The 17,823-nt window shown below is 45.1% G+C and overlaps 1 long non-coding RNA gene across 1 annotated transcript; it reads right to left on the bottom strand.

Annotated features, from left to right (window-relative positions):
• Positions 1–3,218: 3,218 nt before the first annotated feature.
• LOC120230777 lies at positions 3,219–16,986 on the bottom strand. The gene is made up of 3 exons (XR_005528164.1): positions 16,740–16,986; positions 9,549–9,689; positions 3,219–3,749 (listed from the first exon to the last, which is right to left on the bottom strand). It is a non-coding gene; the product is annotated as an uncharacterized LOC120230777 (long non-coding RNA).
• Between the last annotated feature and the right edge of the window lie 837 nt (positions 16,987–17,823).

Raw genomic sequence — 17,823 nt, 5'->3', positions numbered from 1 at the left:
ACCTCACGAAGCCTGCTTGGGATTCTCTCTCTCTCTCTCTCTCTCTCTCTCTCTCCCTCTCTCTTTGTCTCTCTCTCTGTCTCTCTCTCGGCCCCACCCCCCCTCCCCCACACTCATGCTATCTCTGTCTTTCTCAAAATTCATAAACTTGGGGCTCCTGGGTGGCTCAGTTAAGCTTCCGACCTCGGCTCGAGACCAGGTCATGGTCTCACGGTTCATGGGTTCGAGCCCCGCGTCGGGCTATGTGCTGACGGCTAGCTCAGAGCCTAGAGCCTGTTTCAGATTCTGTGTCTCCCTCTCTCTCTGACCCTTCCCTGCTCACACTGTCTCTCTCTCTCTCTCTCTGAAATAAATAAAACATTTAAAAAATTTCTTTAAAATACATTTAAGAAATATGTAAAGATCACTGGGGTGGCTGTGTGGCAAGAAGGAGGAAAACAAATTTGCATAATTCGTGCTGACAATGAGCTGTGGAAGAATATGGTTTATTCAACGCAGCACATGAAGTCCGTGAAGGAAGGAAGGAAGGAAGGGGAGAAAGAAAGATGAAAGAAAAACCAGAATTTATCCTGCTGGCCTACTTTTCAGTCCCATGAGATCACTGTCCATTCTGTCTGTGGATTTTCCCAAACCCTTCAAAACCTTGCTCATCCCCAGGTGCTCCGCTGTTTCTGGTCATTTCTCCAGTGAGCCCAGTGGCCCCATGACATTAGATTTCTCCAAGATGCTCCCTAATCCTCCAACGTTTGCAGCTGTAAGCTTCCTAAGGCTCAGCCAGACCCTGCTGGTGTGATTCACAGGACTTCCCTGGCTTAGTCCAGAGTTTCTGGATATAATGCCAGTGGTACTGTTTCAATTCAGAGCCAAACAGGCCCTGCCAAAGTCGGGGCTGCCTTTTTACATTTATGTGAGAATTTAAGTTACATGAATTGATGGGCATCTGGGGTAGCTCTGTCGGTTGAGTGTCTGACTTCAGCTTGGGTCATGATCTCACGGTTCGTGGGTTCGAGTCCCGCAATGGGCTCTGCGCTGACGGCTCAGAGCCTGGAGCCTGCTTCCGATTCTGTGTCTCCCTCCTTCTCTGCCCCTCCCCTGCTCATGCTCTGTCTCTCTCTTTCAAAGATAAATAAACATTAAAAAATTAAGTTAAATGAATTGAAAAATATGTATCAATATATGGGGAATAAAGAGGACATGATAACATCAAGAGGCTCTGGATCCGAGGGACAATGGTGTCTCTGACATTTGCTAGCTTATCTCCTATTTTCTGCTGCCAGATGGATCAGGACCCGCCCAAATGTAGACGGAATCAGGCTGGCCTCCCCTGTATTATGTGAGAAGGATCTCAAGCAGGGCCTCTAAAAGACTGAGGGAAACTTGAGCAATTCCATTTTTTAAGGCTCAGGTATATTTTAAAATGGGGCGCTTTTGAAAATACGTGTGTCCTGTAAATATCCTGACACTGCTCGGAACTAGCGCTCTCACCGTGGGAGAAGGAATATAGAAAGGTGAAATGAAGGAAAATTCTCTAGTGTTGGATTTGGGTTTGAACTGGAAGTATCACGAAAAGCTCATTACGTAGATATGAGGAGCTCTGGCCACTGAAGGGGCTGTGAAGCAAAGCAAAACAAAGCAGGAAACAACCTAGTGGTAATTAGCAAACTAAACACCCTCATCTTGTTCCCCACGTATAATAATCTCTAAAATAAATAACAATTTCTCTACTAAAAGGAATTAGGGATCCTTGAAGATCTGGCTAAGTTCATGCATGAGACAAAGCCCAGTTGAGTCTAGAATATCTTCTTCTTTTTTTTTTTTAACAAATAGTTTATTGTCAAATTGGTTTCCATATAACACCCAGTGCTCATCCCCACAAGTGCCCTCCTCCATGCCCATCCCCTCTCTCCCCCCCACACCCATCAGTCCTCAGTTTGTTCTCAGCATTCAGGAGTCTCTCATGGTTTGCCTCCCTCCCTCTCCCCCACCATTTCCTCCCTTCTTCTCCCCCACGGTCCTCAGTTAAGTTCCTCCTAATCCTCCTNGGTCCTCAGTTAAGTTCCTCCTAATCCTCCTATACGTGCAAACATATGATATTTGTCCTTCTCTGCCTGACTTATTTCGCTCCGCATAACACCCTCAAGGTCCATCCATGTTGCTACACATGGCCAGATTCCATTCTTTCTCATTGCCATGTAGTATTCCATGGTATAGATAAACCACATCTTCTTGATCCATTCGTCAGTTGATGGACACTGAGGCTCTTTCCATGTGTTAGCTATTGTTGAGAGCGCTAGAATATCTTCTTGTGCCAAAAGCAATGAGATGCTCAAAGATGGAGATGTGTGAATGGAGACCGCTTGGAGGGGTCCCGGTGGCCACATCTGGGGTAACTAAAGCCTTAGAAAGAATAATGGCAGAAATGGATACTAACACTAGAACTTTTTTCCCCCTTTACTCCAGAGAGTGAGAGAGAGAGAGAGGATGCACACGGGAGTGGGGGAGGGGCAGAGGGAGAGAGAGAATCCCATGCAGGATCTCAACAATCCCAATCTCGGGCTCAGCTCAGAGCCACAACCCTAGGGATCATGACCTGAGACAAATTTAAGAGTCGGAGGCTTAACTGACTGAGTCACCCAGGCGCCCCTAAAATTTTTTTTGTAAGCCAATGAACAGGCAGGTAGATGGGAGAAGGCAGGAGCCAGGCTTGTCACTGTTGGAATGAGAGGTTGCAGATAAGCAAGGGGAGGAGGCCAGAACCATCCATGTGATAATGGGTTAGAGCTGGAAACGTCAGCATGTTTATGCTTAATGTTTAGCTTCATGTCCATGCAGCTGATTGCATATAGAAATATTTACAGAGCGGTGTGTGTGCAGCGGTTAGTACTCACACACCCATTTCCTTGCTCTGTCAACTGAGGGGGGTCTAAGAATAACACCTCAGTAGCAACGAGCATGTGTGGTACCTAAATCTTGGTTTCTAATCTCCTTTTCCAGTAAAAGGAAGCAAAGCGCCTTAGAGAAATGGCTGACTCTAGGACTGAGGCAGAATATATACCAGATGAGCCAGAGATTCGTCTTCTTCTTCTTTTAAATTTTTTTTTAACATTTTTTATTTACTTTTGAGACAGAGACAGAGCAGGAATGGGGGAGGGGCAGAGAGGAGAAGACACAGAATGCGAAGCAGGCTCCAGACTGAACTGTTAGCACAGAGCCGGACGCGGGGCTCAAACCCACCAACCATGAGATCATGACCTGAGCCAAAATCAGATGCTCAACTAACTGAGCCCCTCCGGGTGCCCCTAGAGCTGCTTCCTATGCCAGAAAGCAAAAAAGTGCTCAAAGCAAAACAAAACCTACTCAAAGAACCCATGATGGGAGGCTAGAGGGGTGGCAGCGGCGAGGCAGCCCCAGCTTCGAGAAGGCTCTTGGTGCACCTGCCCTGCTACCCTGATGCCCTGGAGGAAGGGGAGGTCCACAGAGGGGTCTGCCCGCTAACCCTGCTCCTGCAAATGTGGAAACTAAGGCAAAAAAGGTGGCAGGAAAGGATAAATCTTCAGACAAAAAAATGCGAACAATAGGGAAGAAGGGAAAACCGGCTGAAGTGGTGAACAAAGACATGAAAGAAGACTTACCTGCAGAAAACCAAGAACAGCCTCTGATGACGCCAGGTCTGATGAGTTTCATATTCCACATCTTACCAGTGGTCCCTGGCCCCCTTCTTGTACGATTGGGAGGAATATCTTGATCAACTATTTTGTGATTGCAAAGAAACATTTTTAAGAAGGAGGGGATCCCACTTCATCCTGTTTTTCTTTTTAACTTTTTAAAATGTTTGTTTTTAATATTTATTATTGAGAGATAGAGACAGAGCATGAGCTGGGGAGGGGGAGAGAGAGAGGCGGAGACACAGAATCCAAAACAGGCTCCAGGCTCTGAGCTGTCAGCACAGAGCCCGACGTGGGGCTCGAACCCACGAACCGCGAGATCATGACCTGGGCTGAAGTCGGACGCTCAACCGACTGAGCCACCCAGGCGCCCCTAAAATGTTTTTTTAAATTTATTTCTGAGAGACAGAGGCAGCATGAGCAGGGGAGGGTCAGAGAAAGGGAGATACAGAATCTGAAACAGGCTCCAGGCTCTGAGATCGCTGTCAGCACAGAGCTCGACATGGGGCTTGAACCCATGAACTGTGAGATCATGACCTGAGCCGAAGTCAGATGCTCAACCGACTGAGCCACCCAGGCGACCCTACTTCATCCTGTTTTTAAGGTGTGAATGTTAGGGGCACCTGGATGACTCAGTCGGTTAAGTGTCTGACTCCTGATTTCAGCTCAGGTCATGAACTCGCAGTTAGTGAGTTGGAGCCCTGTGTCTACACTGTGGACCCTTCTTGGGAGCCTCTCTATCCTTCTCTTTCTGCCCCTCCCCTGCTTGCTCTCTCTCAAAATAAATAAACTTTAAAAAGGTGTAAATGTTATTTTTTAAGAGGTAAAATCATTGGCTGGTGGTTTATTTTTTGGTATAGATATTGAGTATGGGAAGCTTTTTTCTTGAGATTTTATCTTTAAGTAATCTCTACACCCAACATGGGGCTGGAACTTACAACCCAAAAGATTAAGAGTCTCACGCATTACCGACTGAGCCATCAGGCACCCCACATGTGGAAGGCTTTGATTGTCTTGGGTGTTAACATTCCATAGAGGGCATGGTTTTTATATCCTATAATACCAAGTGGACTAAATGGTAATTTGCAGTTGATCGTGCATTTAATATGTCTTGAACATTTTAAGTTACTTTGATTCCCTGTTGTTTTTGGTAGAACTGTTTCCTAAATTAAATCACTCCTTGACCTTGGCCCCCTCTGTCAGAATTTTGTGCAGTCTGTAACATCCTGGCCGTGGTAACCCAGTTGTTTGCTAACTTTGTTAATGTGCTGGGCAAGATTGAAAATCTGAGCATGCAGAGTATATGATATTAAATCGTGAATTCATGGGACTTACAACATAACAGGACATCAACATCTGAGGATATTAGTACTTGATATCCTGCTAAGGAAAATTTGCCTCCATATTTTAAGCTGGAAGGTCACAAGAGTAACTTTTGGAGAAGAATCACAACCACATGATTTTTTTAGATTGCTGGTGTATGTTAAGAATTATGCACAAATTGAAATGGACTGATCCTCGGAACAGTCAATAAAAGCTCAAAGCATTTCTTAAAGCATTAAAAAAAAACCCCACCATGAAATTGTGAGTGCACTGCATTGTACATCCAAACTAACACAACATTGTGTGTCCACTGTACTTGAACAATTTCAAAAAGGATTCTATTTTTCAGATTTTACAATTCGTATGTGCAAAGTGACATTGTTGTTTAAAATATTAAACGTATCCTTCAGGTGCCTAGGTGGCTCAGTCTGTTGAGCATCTGACCCTTGGTTTTGGCTGGGGTGGTGATGCCGGGGTTGTGGGATAGAGCCCCATCCCCCACCCCCCTGCACTGAGTGTAGAGCCTACTTGGGATTCTCTCTTTCTACCTCTGCCCCTCTCCCTCACTCACATTCTCTCTTTCTTGCTAAAATAAAAATAATTAACAAATAAATAATTAAATAATTAGATTTATCCTTCTATTAAAGAAACCCCACAATGATGGGAGTGTATCAGAGGGGTCCCAGAAACAAGTGAAGGAGCCCCCACACTATGGCCAAAGCTGGAACAATTTGTAGCCAAATAAATAAAATGGTACTGGATTATAAGCCAGAGAATAAAATGAGTATCTCAAGATACCATACCAATAAAAATAAATACTTGAAAACTGTTCAAAGATAAATTTTTTAAAGAGTTTGTTTGAACTAAAATCAACTTGAGGGGCGCTTGGGTGGCTCAATCAGTTAAGCATCCCACTTCAGGTCATGATCTCTTGGTTCCTGAGGTCAGGCCCTGCATTGGGCTCCATGCTGACAGCTCAGAACCTGGAGCCTATTTTGGATTCTGTGTCTCCCTCTCTCTCTGTCCCTCCCCTGCTCACACTCAGTCTCTCTCTTTCTCAAAAATAAACATTTAAAAAAATCAATTAGAATCAGGCAGGGAACACCTAAATGGTGGTAACGGTCAGGAGTGTTCCCCCCACACGAGCTCTGGAGGAAACAGAGTCAGGAAGTTATGGATTGGCTCCAGTATAAAGCCTTCTTGGCTATTTGTGATTAGTTGGCTGCCCTTAGGTTTCAATTTTGTAACTTTGAGGTATTTACAGGCTTAGATTTTGGGTTTGCTTACATAGGCCACCACGACAATAGACTCGCCTCAGTTCAATGGTCTCCTTGTCTAATTAATTTAACACAACACAAACAAATGGGAGAGAAGAGACAAATTCTGAGCAGAGAATTTGGAATCATTTTCATAGATACTCCACCTCAACGGGGTGGAGCATAACCCCATTTGTTGATGATATGTATCTTTGGTATGGTATGGGAATAGCATGGCCGTTATTAGGAAAATGTTCTTATTCTGTAGTGTTACGTACTGACATATTTAGGGGTGAAGTGCCATGATTTCGGCAACTTAATTTACGATTTAGTAAGCAGGAGAAGGTAAATATATGGGTGTGTGTGTATGGACATAGTAACAGAGAAGACAACGGCAAACTGTTAACAATTGATGAAGTTGATGAAGGATGTGTGTTCATTGCATTATCTTTCAACTCTCCCAGAAAATTTCAATATTTCAAAATAAAAATTGGGAAAAATTAATTCCACAAACATTTAGTATTTTTTGTTTGCTTGTTTGTTTATTTAAGTGATCTCTACACTCTACATGGGGCTTGGACTCAGGACCTGGAGATCAAGAATCATATGCTCCTCCAACTGAGCCAGTTGGGTGCCGCCACAAACATGAAGTATTTTTTATTATTTTTTTAAATGCCTATTCATTTTTTGAGAAAGAGACAGAGACAGAGCACGAGTGGGGGAGGGGCAGAAAAAGAGGGAGACACAGAATCTGAAACAGGCTCCAGGCTCTAAGCTGTCAGCACAGAGCCCAACGCAGGTCTTGAACCCACAACTGTGAGATCATGACCTGAGCTGAAGTCACTCAACCGACTGAGCCACCCAGGAACCTCAAACATGAAGTATTTTAAATGTACACATTTAACAAATGAATAGAACATAATTATGCTGAAATCAGATTTCAGAATCAAGTAGTAATTACAGAACCCATTAAAAAAACAGTCCATGGTGCCTGATACATAGCATGTGTGATCTGCGAATGGACAGCTTTGAAGTTGTATGAAGAACATCTTTTATTACCATGAGATTATCTTCAGGACCATTCTTTGGAGGGAACATCAAGGACGCAAATTTGAGGCTCTTCATAAGTGTGCATCCTGAGCGCTATTCCCTCTTCACTAGACTGACATCCTAAGGAACTGTTTACAGATGAAGCTCTCTCCCACCCCACCCCCACCCCCTCAAACTATTTTCTCTAAGCCAGGCTGGGAAACTCCCTCCTGTTAAAACATTCCTGCAAGGCAGGGATGGCCAAGGCAGTGAACTACTGTTCTAATGTACAAACACTCCTTTTATGGTGTGTCCCTAATCCCTTCCCTTCCCCACAGCTCAGTTTACAAAATGATCACTTTGAAAGACACAGCGGAAGTGAGAGCTGATAATGTCCAGTGGAGGCAAAAACAAACAAAAACATTGAGGCAGAGCCTGGCTGGTTCATGGGGAGAGAGAGCCTCCTCTGGGCAGATGGGCAAGGGAGGGTGGGCACCCGGGGTGCCCGTGGGGTAGGTGGAGCGGTGATGCCAGAGTGAGGGAGGGAACAAGACAACAAAAATGAGAAGAGGCTCCCTGGCCTCACTTACCTGACTCTACTCCAGGTGCCTTTCGGGAAAGAATGAAACTAGGGTGGGGCCCGTGGGTGGCTCAGTCGGTTGAGTGTCCGACTTCAGCTCAAGTCATCATCTCATGGTTCGTGAGTTTGATCCCCACGTCGGGCTCCGTGCTAACAGCTCAGAGCCTGAAGCCTGCTTCAGATTCTGTGTCTCCCTCTCTCTCTGACACTCCCTTGCTCACGCTGACTCTCTCTCTGTCTCCCTCTCTCAGAAATAAATTTAAAAATTTTTTTAAAAAAGAATGAAACTGGGTGCTGGGGGACAACCTTTTCAATTCAGTACTTGGGGTTGGGGAGGGCAGCATTTCCCTCTTCCCTTTGCTCTCCTACCTGGTCCACACTGAGGAGTGTTAACTCACCCCTAGTGCACTAGTTGGGTCATGGCTCCTGCAAGACCTCAAGTCTCCTCTCACCCCCCAACCCCAGACCCAGTCAACCCACAAGGAGGCAGGTGAGTACAGGTTAGAATGTCAGAGAAGGCCCTTTACACTTGAGAGTCATTCTACCAAATTGTCTTCAAGTAGAAAGTACCCCTCAAACGTTCCCCCCGCAGAGGGGCTACTCCTGGGGAAGCAGAGGGATGAGGTGGGGAAGGATTGGAAAAGAAACTTAAATTCTAGCAGAAACAGTTTCATTGTTCAGCCGGAGAGTATGCTAACAGATATCCATTGTGCTAATAGCTGTAGTTCAGGTTTTCCTAATATATTTCAAAATACATTATGTTTTAAGGGGGGCTCATATATGATTTTTTCCTTTCTTTTTCTTTTTTTAAAAATCTTTATCATCGAGAGACAGAGCATATCATGGGAAGGGCAGAGAGAGGGGGAGACAGAATCCGAAGCAGGCTCCAGGCTCTGAGCTGTCAGCACAGAGCCCAATGCTGGGCTTGAACTCATGAATCGTGAGATCATGACCTGAGCCCAAGTCGGAGGCTTAACCAATTGAGCCAACCAGACCCCTACATGATTTTTTTCATTGCAAACTTTGGAATGCACGGTACTATGCTGATGTTAACTCAACTCTGGGAGCCTACTGCCATGAAAGAGCTTAGCTTTGGGGTTAATTAGATGCAAAGTCTGAAACCTGTATCAGGGCTAACTAGTTGTGCAATTTGTGCAAAGCACTCCATCCTCTGTGCTTCACTAGCTCTCTATATTTTTTTAAGTTTATTTATTTTGAGAGGAGAGAGAGAGAGAGAGAAGGTGCAGGTGCACACATGCGTGTGTGAGTGGGGGAGGGGTAGAGAGAAAGGGAGACAGAGAATCCCAAGCAGGCTCCACACTGTCAGTGTAGTGCCCAATGCAAGACTCGACCTCACTAGCTAAGATTATGACCTGAGCTGAGATCAAGAGTGAGACGTTTAACCAGTGAAACACCCACCCACAATATTCCAGTCTTGGAATAAATGGGCAGAGCTCCCTGCTCTGCCTATGCTCAGGAGGACCATGCAAGAAAGTCCTATAAAAACCATAAAGCAGCATATAAATGCAAGCCACTATAAGTGATATTTGGAATCTGAACTATCCAGGATGCTAAAGTCATAATTGCAGGATTTGGGGAGTTCTTAGCATGATTGCTTTTGTAGGTGTAAATATTGGAGAGGAAAAAGACCATTGTTCCAGAACCACAAACTGGGTTAGCACACTCCCTACTCACCACAAGTCATGCGTTATTCTCCTTATTTCTGTTCTCTGCTCTCTCTGAGTCTCTGAAAAATGGCAGCGCTGGGAGTGATGAACTAGTTCTCATCTCTCATCTTCTGTGCGTACTGGGGAAGGCCATCAAAGACTTTTCTCCCTAAGCAAGAATAAAACATTCACTTTAAAAAGTAAAAGCCCTTTAAGGTTGTCTTTGTCTTGCCTTAAAGCATTTCGCCTTCGCCGAGTGTGTGTGTTTGAACCATGGCTGTAAATTCACACTGATTCATCTTTAAGATGCATTGTGATTTCTAACCAGATAAATGTCACTCTAAAACAGCCATGTTGGGAAGATGTACTTCTTGCCTAGGATCTTAACTTTGCTTGAAACATCTATGAAACTCTTCTGGGGTTGCGTTCAGAATTGAGTTACAAACCACACAAGAAAATCCATCCCATGAGTCCAAATGGGATATTGGACCAAATAGTGATGCCCAACAGACCACCCACATGTCTCAAAAAATAAATTGTATGTTGTTTCTGGAAAGCAAAACTCCAAACAAAGGAAAAAGATTTGGCACCTCAGGAGGTATTCAAAGAATCAACTTGGCTTCTGAAACGTTCCCAGAACTTTCTCAGCAGTAACACCAAATGAAGACAACCTTGAAAGCAACTACTCTCATCTGGACGTAAAAGTTTCCATCTAGATTCTTTTAAAATTGGGCTTTTAAACCTTATAACTATTTAAGTCATTTTTTGAAGCATAATCTAATGAGTGTTTTTTACAGATCAGAGATTGAATCAGTGACAAAATGATTCTGGAATTTGCTTTGGGGGCAAATAAACCCTGAGATGAATCAGACTGAGAGTTAACAGGGAAAATGAAAACCTGGGAGGTCAGGCACAGAATCATGTTTTTAATGGAAGAAACTAATTCTGGATGGGACTTTTGATCAGGGTACTGTGATGGTTTTTGGATCCCACTCTCTAACTGAATGACTCCCAGATTTTTTTTTTTAATTTTTTTTTAATGTTTCATTTATTTTTGAGAGAGAGAGAGAGAGAGAGGGACAGAGTACGAGCTGGGGAGGGGCAGAGAGACAGGGAGACGCAGAATTCGAAACAGGCTCCGGGCTCTGAGCTGTCAGCACAGAGCCCAACACGAGACTCAAACTTGTGAACCACAAGATCATGACCTGAGCCAAAGTCAGATGTTCAACCAACTAAGCCACCCAGGCACCCCTGTGTTTTTCTTTTGGTCAGAATTCCTGCTTTTCATTTTCTACCATCCACTCTAGATTTCTGCGGACCCTGTTGAGTAGTTGAAATGCCACAACACAAGTTGAAAATCTCTCTTTCACTAACAGAATTTTAGCTGGGAAAATGATTGGCATTGTGACTGAAATAATCCCCAATCGTGGCTCCATTTACTTCCAGAAATTGCATTATTTGTTTTGAGTGCTTACATTCTTTTGTAATAACTGAATTATTGATTATTAATAACCAAATTAGTTGTTATTTTCTGGCAGATATTTCTAAACAATTATTTACATTTTAAGTAACTTAAATATACTTAAATGGCATTTCTATTGAAGAACAAATAAATTGAAGAGAAGTTGAATAATAATGTATCAATAAAAAACTATTTCAAAAAAATGAGAAAACACCAAGTTAACCACCCTAAAGTGAAATTGAAAACTACAGTGGAGGAGGGTGCTGAGGTGTCTCAGTCAGTAAAATGTCTGACTCTTGACTTTGGCTCAGGTTGTGATCACATAGATCATGAGTTCAAGCCCCTCATGGGGTTCTGTGCTGACAGTGCGGAGCCTACCTGGGATTTGCTCGCTATCCCTCTCTCTGCTCCTCCCCTGCTCATGCTTTGTCTCTCTCAAAATAAAATAAACTTAAAAAAGAACAATTAGGGGCGCCTGGGTGGTTCAGCTGGTGAAGCATCCAATTTGGGCTCAGGTCATGATCTCACACCCTGTGAGTTGGAGCCCTTCGTCGATCTCTGGGCTGACACCTCAAAGCCTGGAGCCTGCTTTGGATTCTGTGTCCCCTTCTCTCTCTGTCCCTCCCCTGCTCATGCTCTGTCTCTCTCTCTCTCTCTCTCTCAAAGTAAATAAACATTAAAAAAGCACACACACAAACAAAAACTGCAACGGTAAAAACAAAAGCAATAACAAACAACCAAGCAACCAGAGAGTCTTTATAATTGCACTTCTTATAAAAAGGCAAAGGGTGTGCATGCACATAAATGTACAGTGAAGAGAGGGCACTTCACTAAGACTGTATGAGAAATCTATTCAATTCAACGGTATAACCTCAGCCCACCCTCCTGGGGCATCAGGGAAGGGCTGGGTGATCTAGTCTGCCCTCGAATGCTACCAGGGAAAATTTCTTCCACGATAAAGCCTGACTCAGAGGTTTACTTGTTAAACTACACCATAAAACTTTACTGTTCCTTTTGGAGACCTGGCTAAGCCAACCAGATAATAAAAGACAGATTTATAAGGCTGATGCCTGTTGGCACCTCGGTAATTCAGAGTTTTGTACCGGGAATGGCTCCTAAATGCTTTTCTGGTTGGAGGCACTCTTAGTGGGCCAATCGACACTAATGAAAGGGCACACAGGAAGGCTCTTGTCCTGTGCCCCTTGACCACCTGGGTTTTGTCAACTCTCAGCTCCTGTTACAGTGCTCACATGTCACCAGACTGCATTTCTAAGTCTCATTCCCCCCTCCTGACTCCCACTCCAGGCCCTCTAAGACTTCTCTTTGCAGCTCCCATAGAACTTTCTAGATTGAGTGAAACTGTCATAGATGCAGAAGAGGACTACTTCCCTTTCGATTAGAACCAAACTGGAATATTTTGGTTCATTCTTATGGACTGGAGGGAATTTGGGAAATCAGACCCTTCAAGGATCCCTCCTTTCTCTTCCCTCCTCTCCCCTCCCCTTTGCTTCCTTTCTTCCTTCCTTCCTCACTGGGGCACCCAATCTGGCTCTGAAAACTCATTTGTGTGCTAGGTCTGTGGCGTTTCTCTCTGATTCCCAAGATGGCGTCCCACCTTTCTTCTCTTCAATCTTAGTAATTGGGTCTCCACCTTTCTCTCTTTTTTTTTTTAATGAAATCTCCCCCTTTTATTATTTTTTTTACAAATAGTTTATTGTCAAGTTGGTTTCCATATAACACCCAGTGCTCATCTCTACAAGTGCCCTCCTACATGCCCATCTCCCCACCTTTCTCTCTATCTTGACAGGCTGACCATGAATCAGACTTGAAATCCCCTTGCTTTGCTCTAGTCAGTCCCCATTCTGAGAATGGAAGTCCCGTTCCTGACACCTGGATGGTGGCCCTGTCATCTGCCCTTCACTCCAGGTGTCACCTACCTGCTCTGTTGGCCTTCTGAGTACTGACTAGTCTCCGGTGATCTCTGTGCTCCGCTGAGCCCCATAGGTAGCCCTGGTTTGGACCTTCTAGATGGCGTCTCATGGACAGAACCCCCTCCTGCCATCTCCTGTACTAATATCTGGCCTGTGTGGTCATAACAAGAAATGAGCAAATGGGTCAGGATTATTAGGTGGTAAGTTCCTCCATGTCAGGGACAGTCTTCCTCAACATTTTATGCTCAGGGTCGGAGTGTTGACCTGGCCTGAAATGGATGCACTGAATCTTGGTTCAAAGGTGGGTAAATACTGCAATCATTGTGTCCTTCTCCCCAAGGCCCACGGCTGGATCTTTCATGTGGGAGCTCCCACTGAATCCCATTGCTCTGCGTACATGACTACATATAGATGCCAACAGATTAAATCGCTCAATTGACAGGAATAAACACTCAATGTGCCTGTGGGCATTCATTCATTTTGCAAATATTTACTTAGCGTTTTACTGTGTGCCAGGCTGTGCTGGGTGCAATCTATGTAAAAGTGAAATTTCATGGTTCCTAAGAGAGGAATTTACTGTCTGGAGCAGTGCTCCTTAAACCTTAATGCACACATGAGTCATCCCGGGATCTTGTTAAAATCAGATTCTGTTCTGTGGGACCGGGCTGTGCTGCTAACAAGCCCCGCTGCAGATTCTGAGGTTACTGGAGTAGGAGGGGTCCCTGGTGGTCCTTAAAGGGCGGCCCCAGGACCAGTAGCTCCCGGAACCATCTGGAAGGATGTTAGAAACGCAAACTCTCAGACCTCCCCTCCAAACAACTTTGGATGTGAGCCAGCAACTTCGGATGTGGCCCAGTGAACAAGGTCCTGCTGCAGCTAAGGTGTGGGAACCGCTAGCCTGGAGCTGTGTCCTCAATCTTGGTCATGCGTTAGCATCACCTGGGGGAGTATTTAAAAAACACAGGCCCCAGGGGCAGCTGGCTGGCTCAGCCTGTTAAGCATCTGACTTTGGCTCATGGTTTATGAGTTCCAGTCCCGTGCTGGGCTCTGTGCTGACAGCTCAGAGCCTGGAGCCTGCTTCAGATTCTGGTCTCCCCCCTCTCTGCCCCTCCCCTGCTTGCATTCTATCTCTCTCTCAAAAATAAATAAACATTAAAAAAAAAAAAAACACCACAGGGCCCCAGGGGCACTGGATGGCTCAGTCAGAGGCGCATGTGACTGTTGATCTCAGGGTGGTGGGTTTGAGCCTCACATTGAGTGTAGAGATTACTTCAATAAATTAACTAATTAAAACTTTAAAAAACAAAAACAAGGGGTGCCTGGCTGGCCCAGTCTGGGAGGCCGAATCAGTTGAGCATCCAACTCTTGATTTTGGCTCAAGTCATGATTTCATGGTTTGTGAGTTCAAGCCCTGCTTTGGGCTCTGAGATTCTCTCTCTCTCTCTCTCTCTCTCTGTCTCTCTGTCTTTCTCTCAAAATAAATATGTGAACTTAAAACAAACAAACAAAAACCACAGGGCCCTTACCGAAATCATTGGGTTCAGAATCTATGTAGGTGGGGCCCTGGCATCAGAGTATTTGTTTGTTTGCTTATCTGTCTGTCTGTCTCTCTCTCCAGATGACATAAAAGAACAACCAGCCTGAGAACCACGAGCTAGAAGCAAGCTGCCACATCAGCACACAGATACAACCCAATGTCGTAAGAGTTACTACTATTGTCTAGAAAGTCCCCCTGGGGAAGGCAGGGGGCTTCTCAGAGGACAGAACACGTGTGTGAGCCGCCTCTTGAATTTAGCCCAAGGGTTTGCCTTGGACATAAACAGGGACAAAGCATTCAGGCAGAGGGCTGTGTAGACTCACAGAGGCAGAAAGCAGCAAAGTGAGTCCTGGACTTCTCTAGAACCCGGTCCGTAGGGGCAGAGCAGATGACAGGAAGTTGGTTGGATGGGACAGCAGGATGGGGGCTGACACTGGAGAGGCGGGCAGGGAGCAGTTGTGTTCTTTGTGACTGAAGGTACTGGGCTCAGTTAATGTAGAGCATGAATGACCAAATGGAGAGAAGGTAAGTACCTTCAAAATCCTGCACGCTGAACTTCATCGGCTGTGCCTTGGTGATCGCAAAGTGCCTTCTCACTGGCCCCCTCATTTGGCTTTCTAGTCCATCTTCCATAGCGCTGGCCTGTGACACTTTGGTGACCACAGGCCTCTCAGGCTGAAAGCTTTCATGCTCCCTAGAGAGAATCAAGGCCCTTCCAGCTTTGGATGCTGCTTTCCTCTCCCATCTGCCTCTCTGGGCTCTCTGCCTAGGGGGTCTACATAACCAATGACACCCAAGTCCTCAGGCGCTCTCCGCCCCTGCCCACTCGTCCCCAGTCATGGTTGCCTACTACTGTGGGTTGAATTGTGTCTTCCCCAAAAAGATATGTTGGAGTCTTAAGCCCTAGTATCTCAGAATGTGACCTTATTTGGAAAGAGGGTCTTCCCAGAAGTAACGAAGTTAAAATGAGACCGTGAGTGGGCTCTAATCCAGTACGTTTTTATGCGGTTTCATAAAAAGGGGAAATTTAGACACAAAGACAGACACACACACACGTGGGAGGAACACACCACATGAAGATAAAAGCAGAAGTCAGAGTGACACTTCCATAGGCCAAGGAGCACCTAAGATCACCAGGAAGCCACCAGAAGCCAAGGGAGCACGTGAAAGAGCCCGAACAGATTCTCCCCCACAGTCCTCAGAAGGAAGTAACATTGCCGACATCTTGGTCTTGGACTTGCAGCCTCCAGAACATAGAGACAATCAACGTCTATTGTTTATGTCACCAGCATGTGGCACTTTGCTATGGCAGCCCTAGCAAGCTAGCACAGCGACCCTACATCCTATTCCCAAAGCACCCTGTTCTCTCCATGCCACTGGGGATATTATCTGCTGCCCAGCCCCTGCTTGAGAAAAGGGCTCCATCTTCCATTGCTCCATCCCTGATAATCCCCGATACCTAACTTAGGTCAGTCAATGGGCCATTACGGATTGGAGGAGGTAGAAGGTACTATTCCAAACAAGAGCAATAGGAGTATTCTGGGTGGCTTCCCAACATCCCATTAGAACAAAGGGTGGATGCTTCAGTACAGCAAGTGGAATTCGAGAGAGGAAACCATTCTTAACTTCCTTCTTGAGCCAAATGGTTGAAATTTGTTAACAGTTTCATTTGTTTATTTATTTATTTTAATTTTGAGAGAGATTGAGAGAGAGACAGTGCACATGTGAGCAGAGGAGAGGGGCAGAGGTAGAGAGAGAAGCTTAAGCAGGCTCCACGCGCAGTACAGAGCTGGAGCAGGGCTCGATCCCATGACCCTGGGATCGTGACCTGAGCCCAAATCAATAGTAGGACACTCAATCCACTGAGCCACCCAGGAGCGTTTTTCATACAAGAAAGATTCCACGTTTGTTATTGTTTTGTTTTGTTTTTAAACTATTGGGTGGTAGGATTACAGGTGGTTTATTTTCTTTTTATATCTTTCTGTATTTTTTTTTAACTCTTGAGAATCTTTATTTTTATCATTAGAAAAACAGAAGCAGAACAGCTAAGTGGGCTTTTGGCTAAAATTCGGACGTTTGCCATCTCCCAGCTCCCTGGTATCTCTCATCTCTCATCCCTCAGATACTCCCTGCTCCCAAGTCAGGCTCCCGGCAAGAGTCAATCCTCCACCTTCAGATGGCTCTGACACCAGTCCGAGCTCCGAGAAGCCATCCCCCTCACTAGTTTACATGTAACTGATTTCTTCAGCCACTTCATCTGCCAGCCATTCTCCAATTCCCCCACAGTACCTTCTTCCGGGTGCCCACCGATGAAAAGGAGCCGAATGAAACCAAGAATGCACACGAGCCTCCCGATCGCAAATCCTCAGTGTCCTCCAGGCAAGGGCTGACGCTGTCCCCACCTGGAAATTTCCCCTTCTGTCTCATCCAAATGGACTGCGGCATCCAGCACTGGCTGGTGGAAATTCCCTCCTGGAAAAGAGCCGGGTAAATCAGATCAGGAAGCTCACTGAGCTCAGAGCTTCATGTCTGTGTCTGGAGACCGTGGAACGTGCCAGGGGCACTGTGCTGCCTGGTTCCTTTAAGGGCGGTGCTTGGGGGATGAGTCAGCTCCGATTTTCCAGCAAATAATCCTGGTATACTATTGTTGCGCAGACAATCATCTTTAAAAAGAAGTAGTCGATATATAATGTGCAACCACCGAGATAAAGTCCTTGAAGGGCATAGGGAATTTCTCACTATTATCTTTGCAACTTCCTATAGATCTAAAATTATTCCAAAATAAAAAGTTTTAAAAAAATAAAAGGAAAAAAAGAAGCCAGGTGGCCGGCCAGAACGCAAAATCTTGATAAAGGTCATTATTTTGGATTCTAAAAATAAGAGACACACAAAAGTGCCTGCATGAATTAGGCATTTGGTCGACTTCTAATGGAGCCATTTCTCTCTATCTTTTGATACGTTTTTTATTTTTCTCTGTCTTTCCCAGCCATTTACCACACTACAGTAAAGATAATACGATATGCCACGGAGTTGCTGGAATGTGGCACTGTCACAGAAATAAAGAATCCAAACATTTTAAAGCACAGGGGGGAATGGGGCGTCTGGGTGGCTCGGTTGGGTGGCCGACTTTGGCTCCGGAAATGATCTCATGGTTCATGGGTTTGAGCCCCGCGTGGGGCTCTGTGCTGACAGCTAGCTCAGAGCCTGGAGCCTGTTTCAGATTCTGTGTCTCCCTCTCTCTCTGACCCTCCCCTGCTCACGCTGTCTTTCTTTCTCAAATAAATAAAACGTTTAAAAAAATTTAAAGCACGGGGGGTGGGGGTGGGGATGAACAATTCCTCCAGTAATCCTTAATTTATATTTTTTGCGGGTG

The sequence above is a fragment of the Hyaena hyaena genome, unplaced genomic scaffold, assembly GCF_003009895.1.
Source record: "Hyaena hyaena isolate Hyena2069 unplaced genomic scaffold, ASM300989v1 scaffold_47, whole genome shotgun sequence".
In the NCBI taxonomy this organism is placed as follows: domain Eukaryota; kingdom Metazoa; phylum Chordata; class Mammalia; order Carnivora; family Hyaenidae; genus Hyaena; species Hyaena hyaena.
This window is presented reverse-complemented; position numbering and strand designations above follow the sequence as displayed.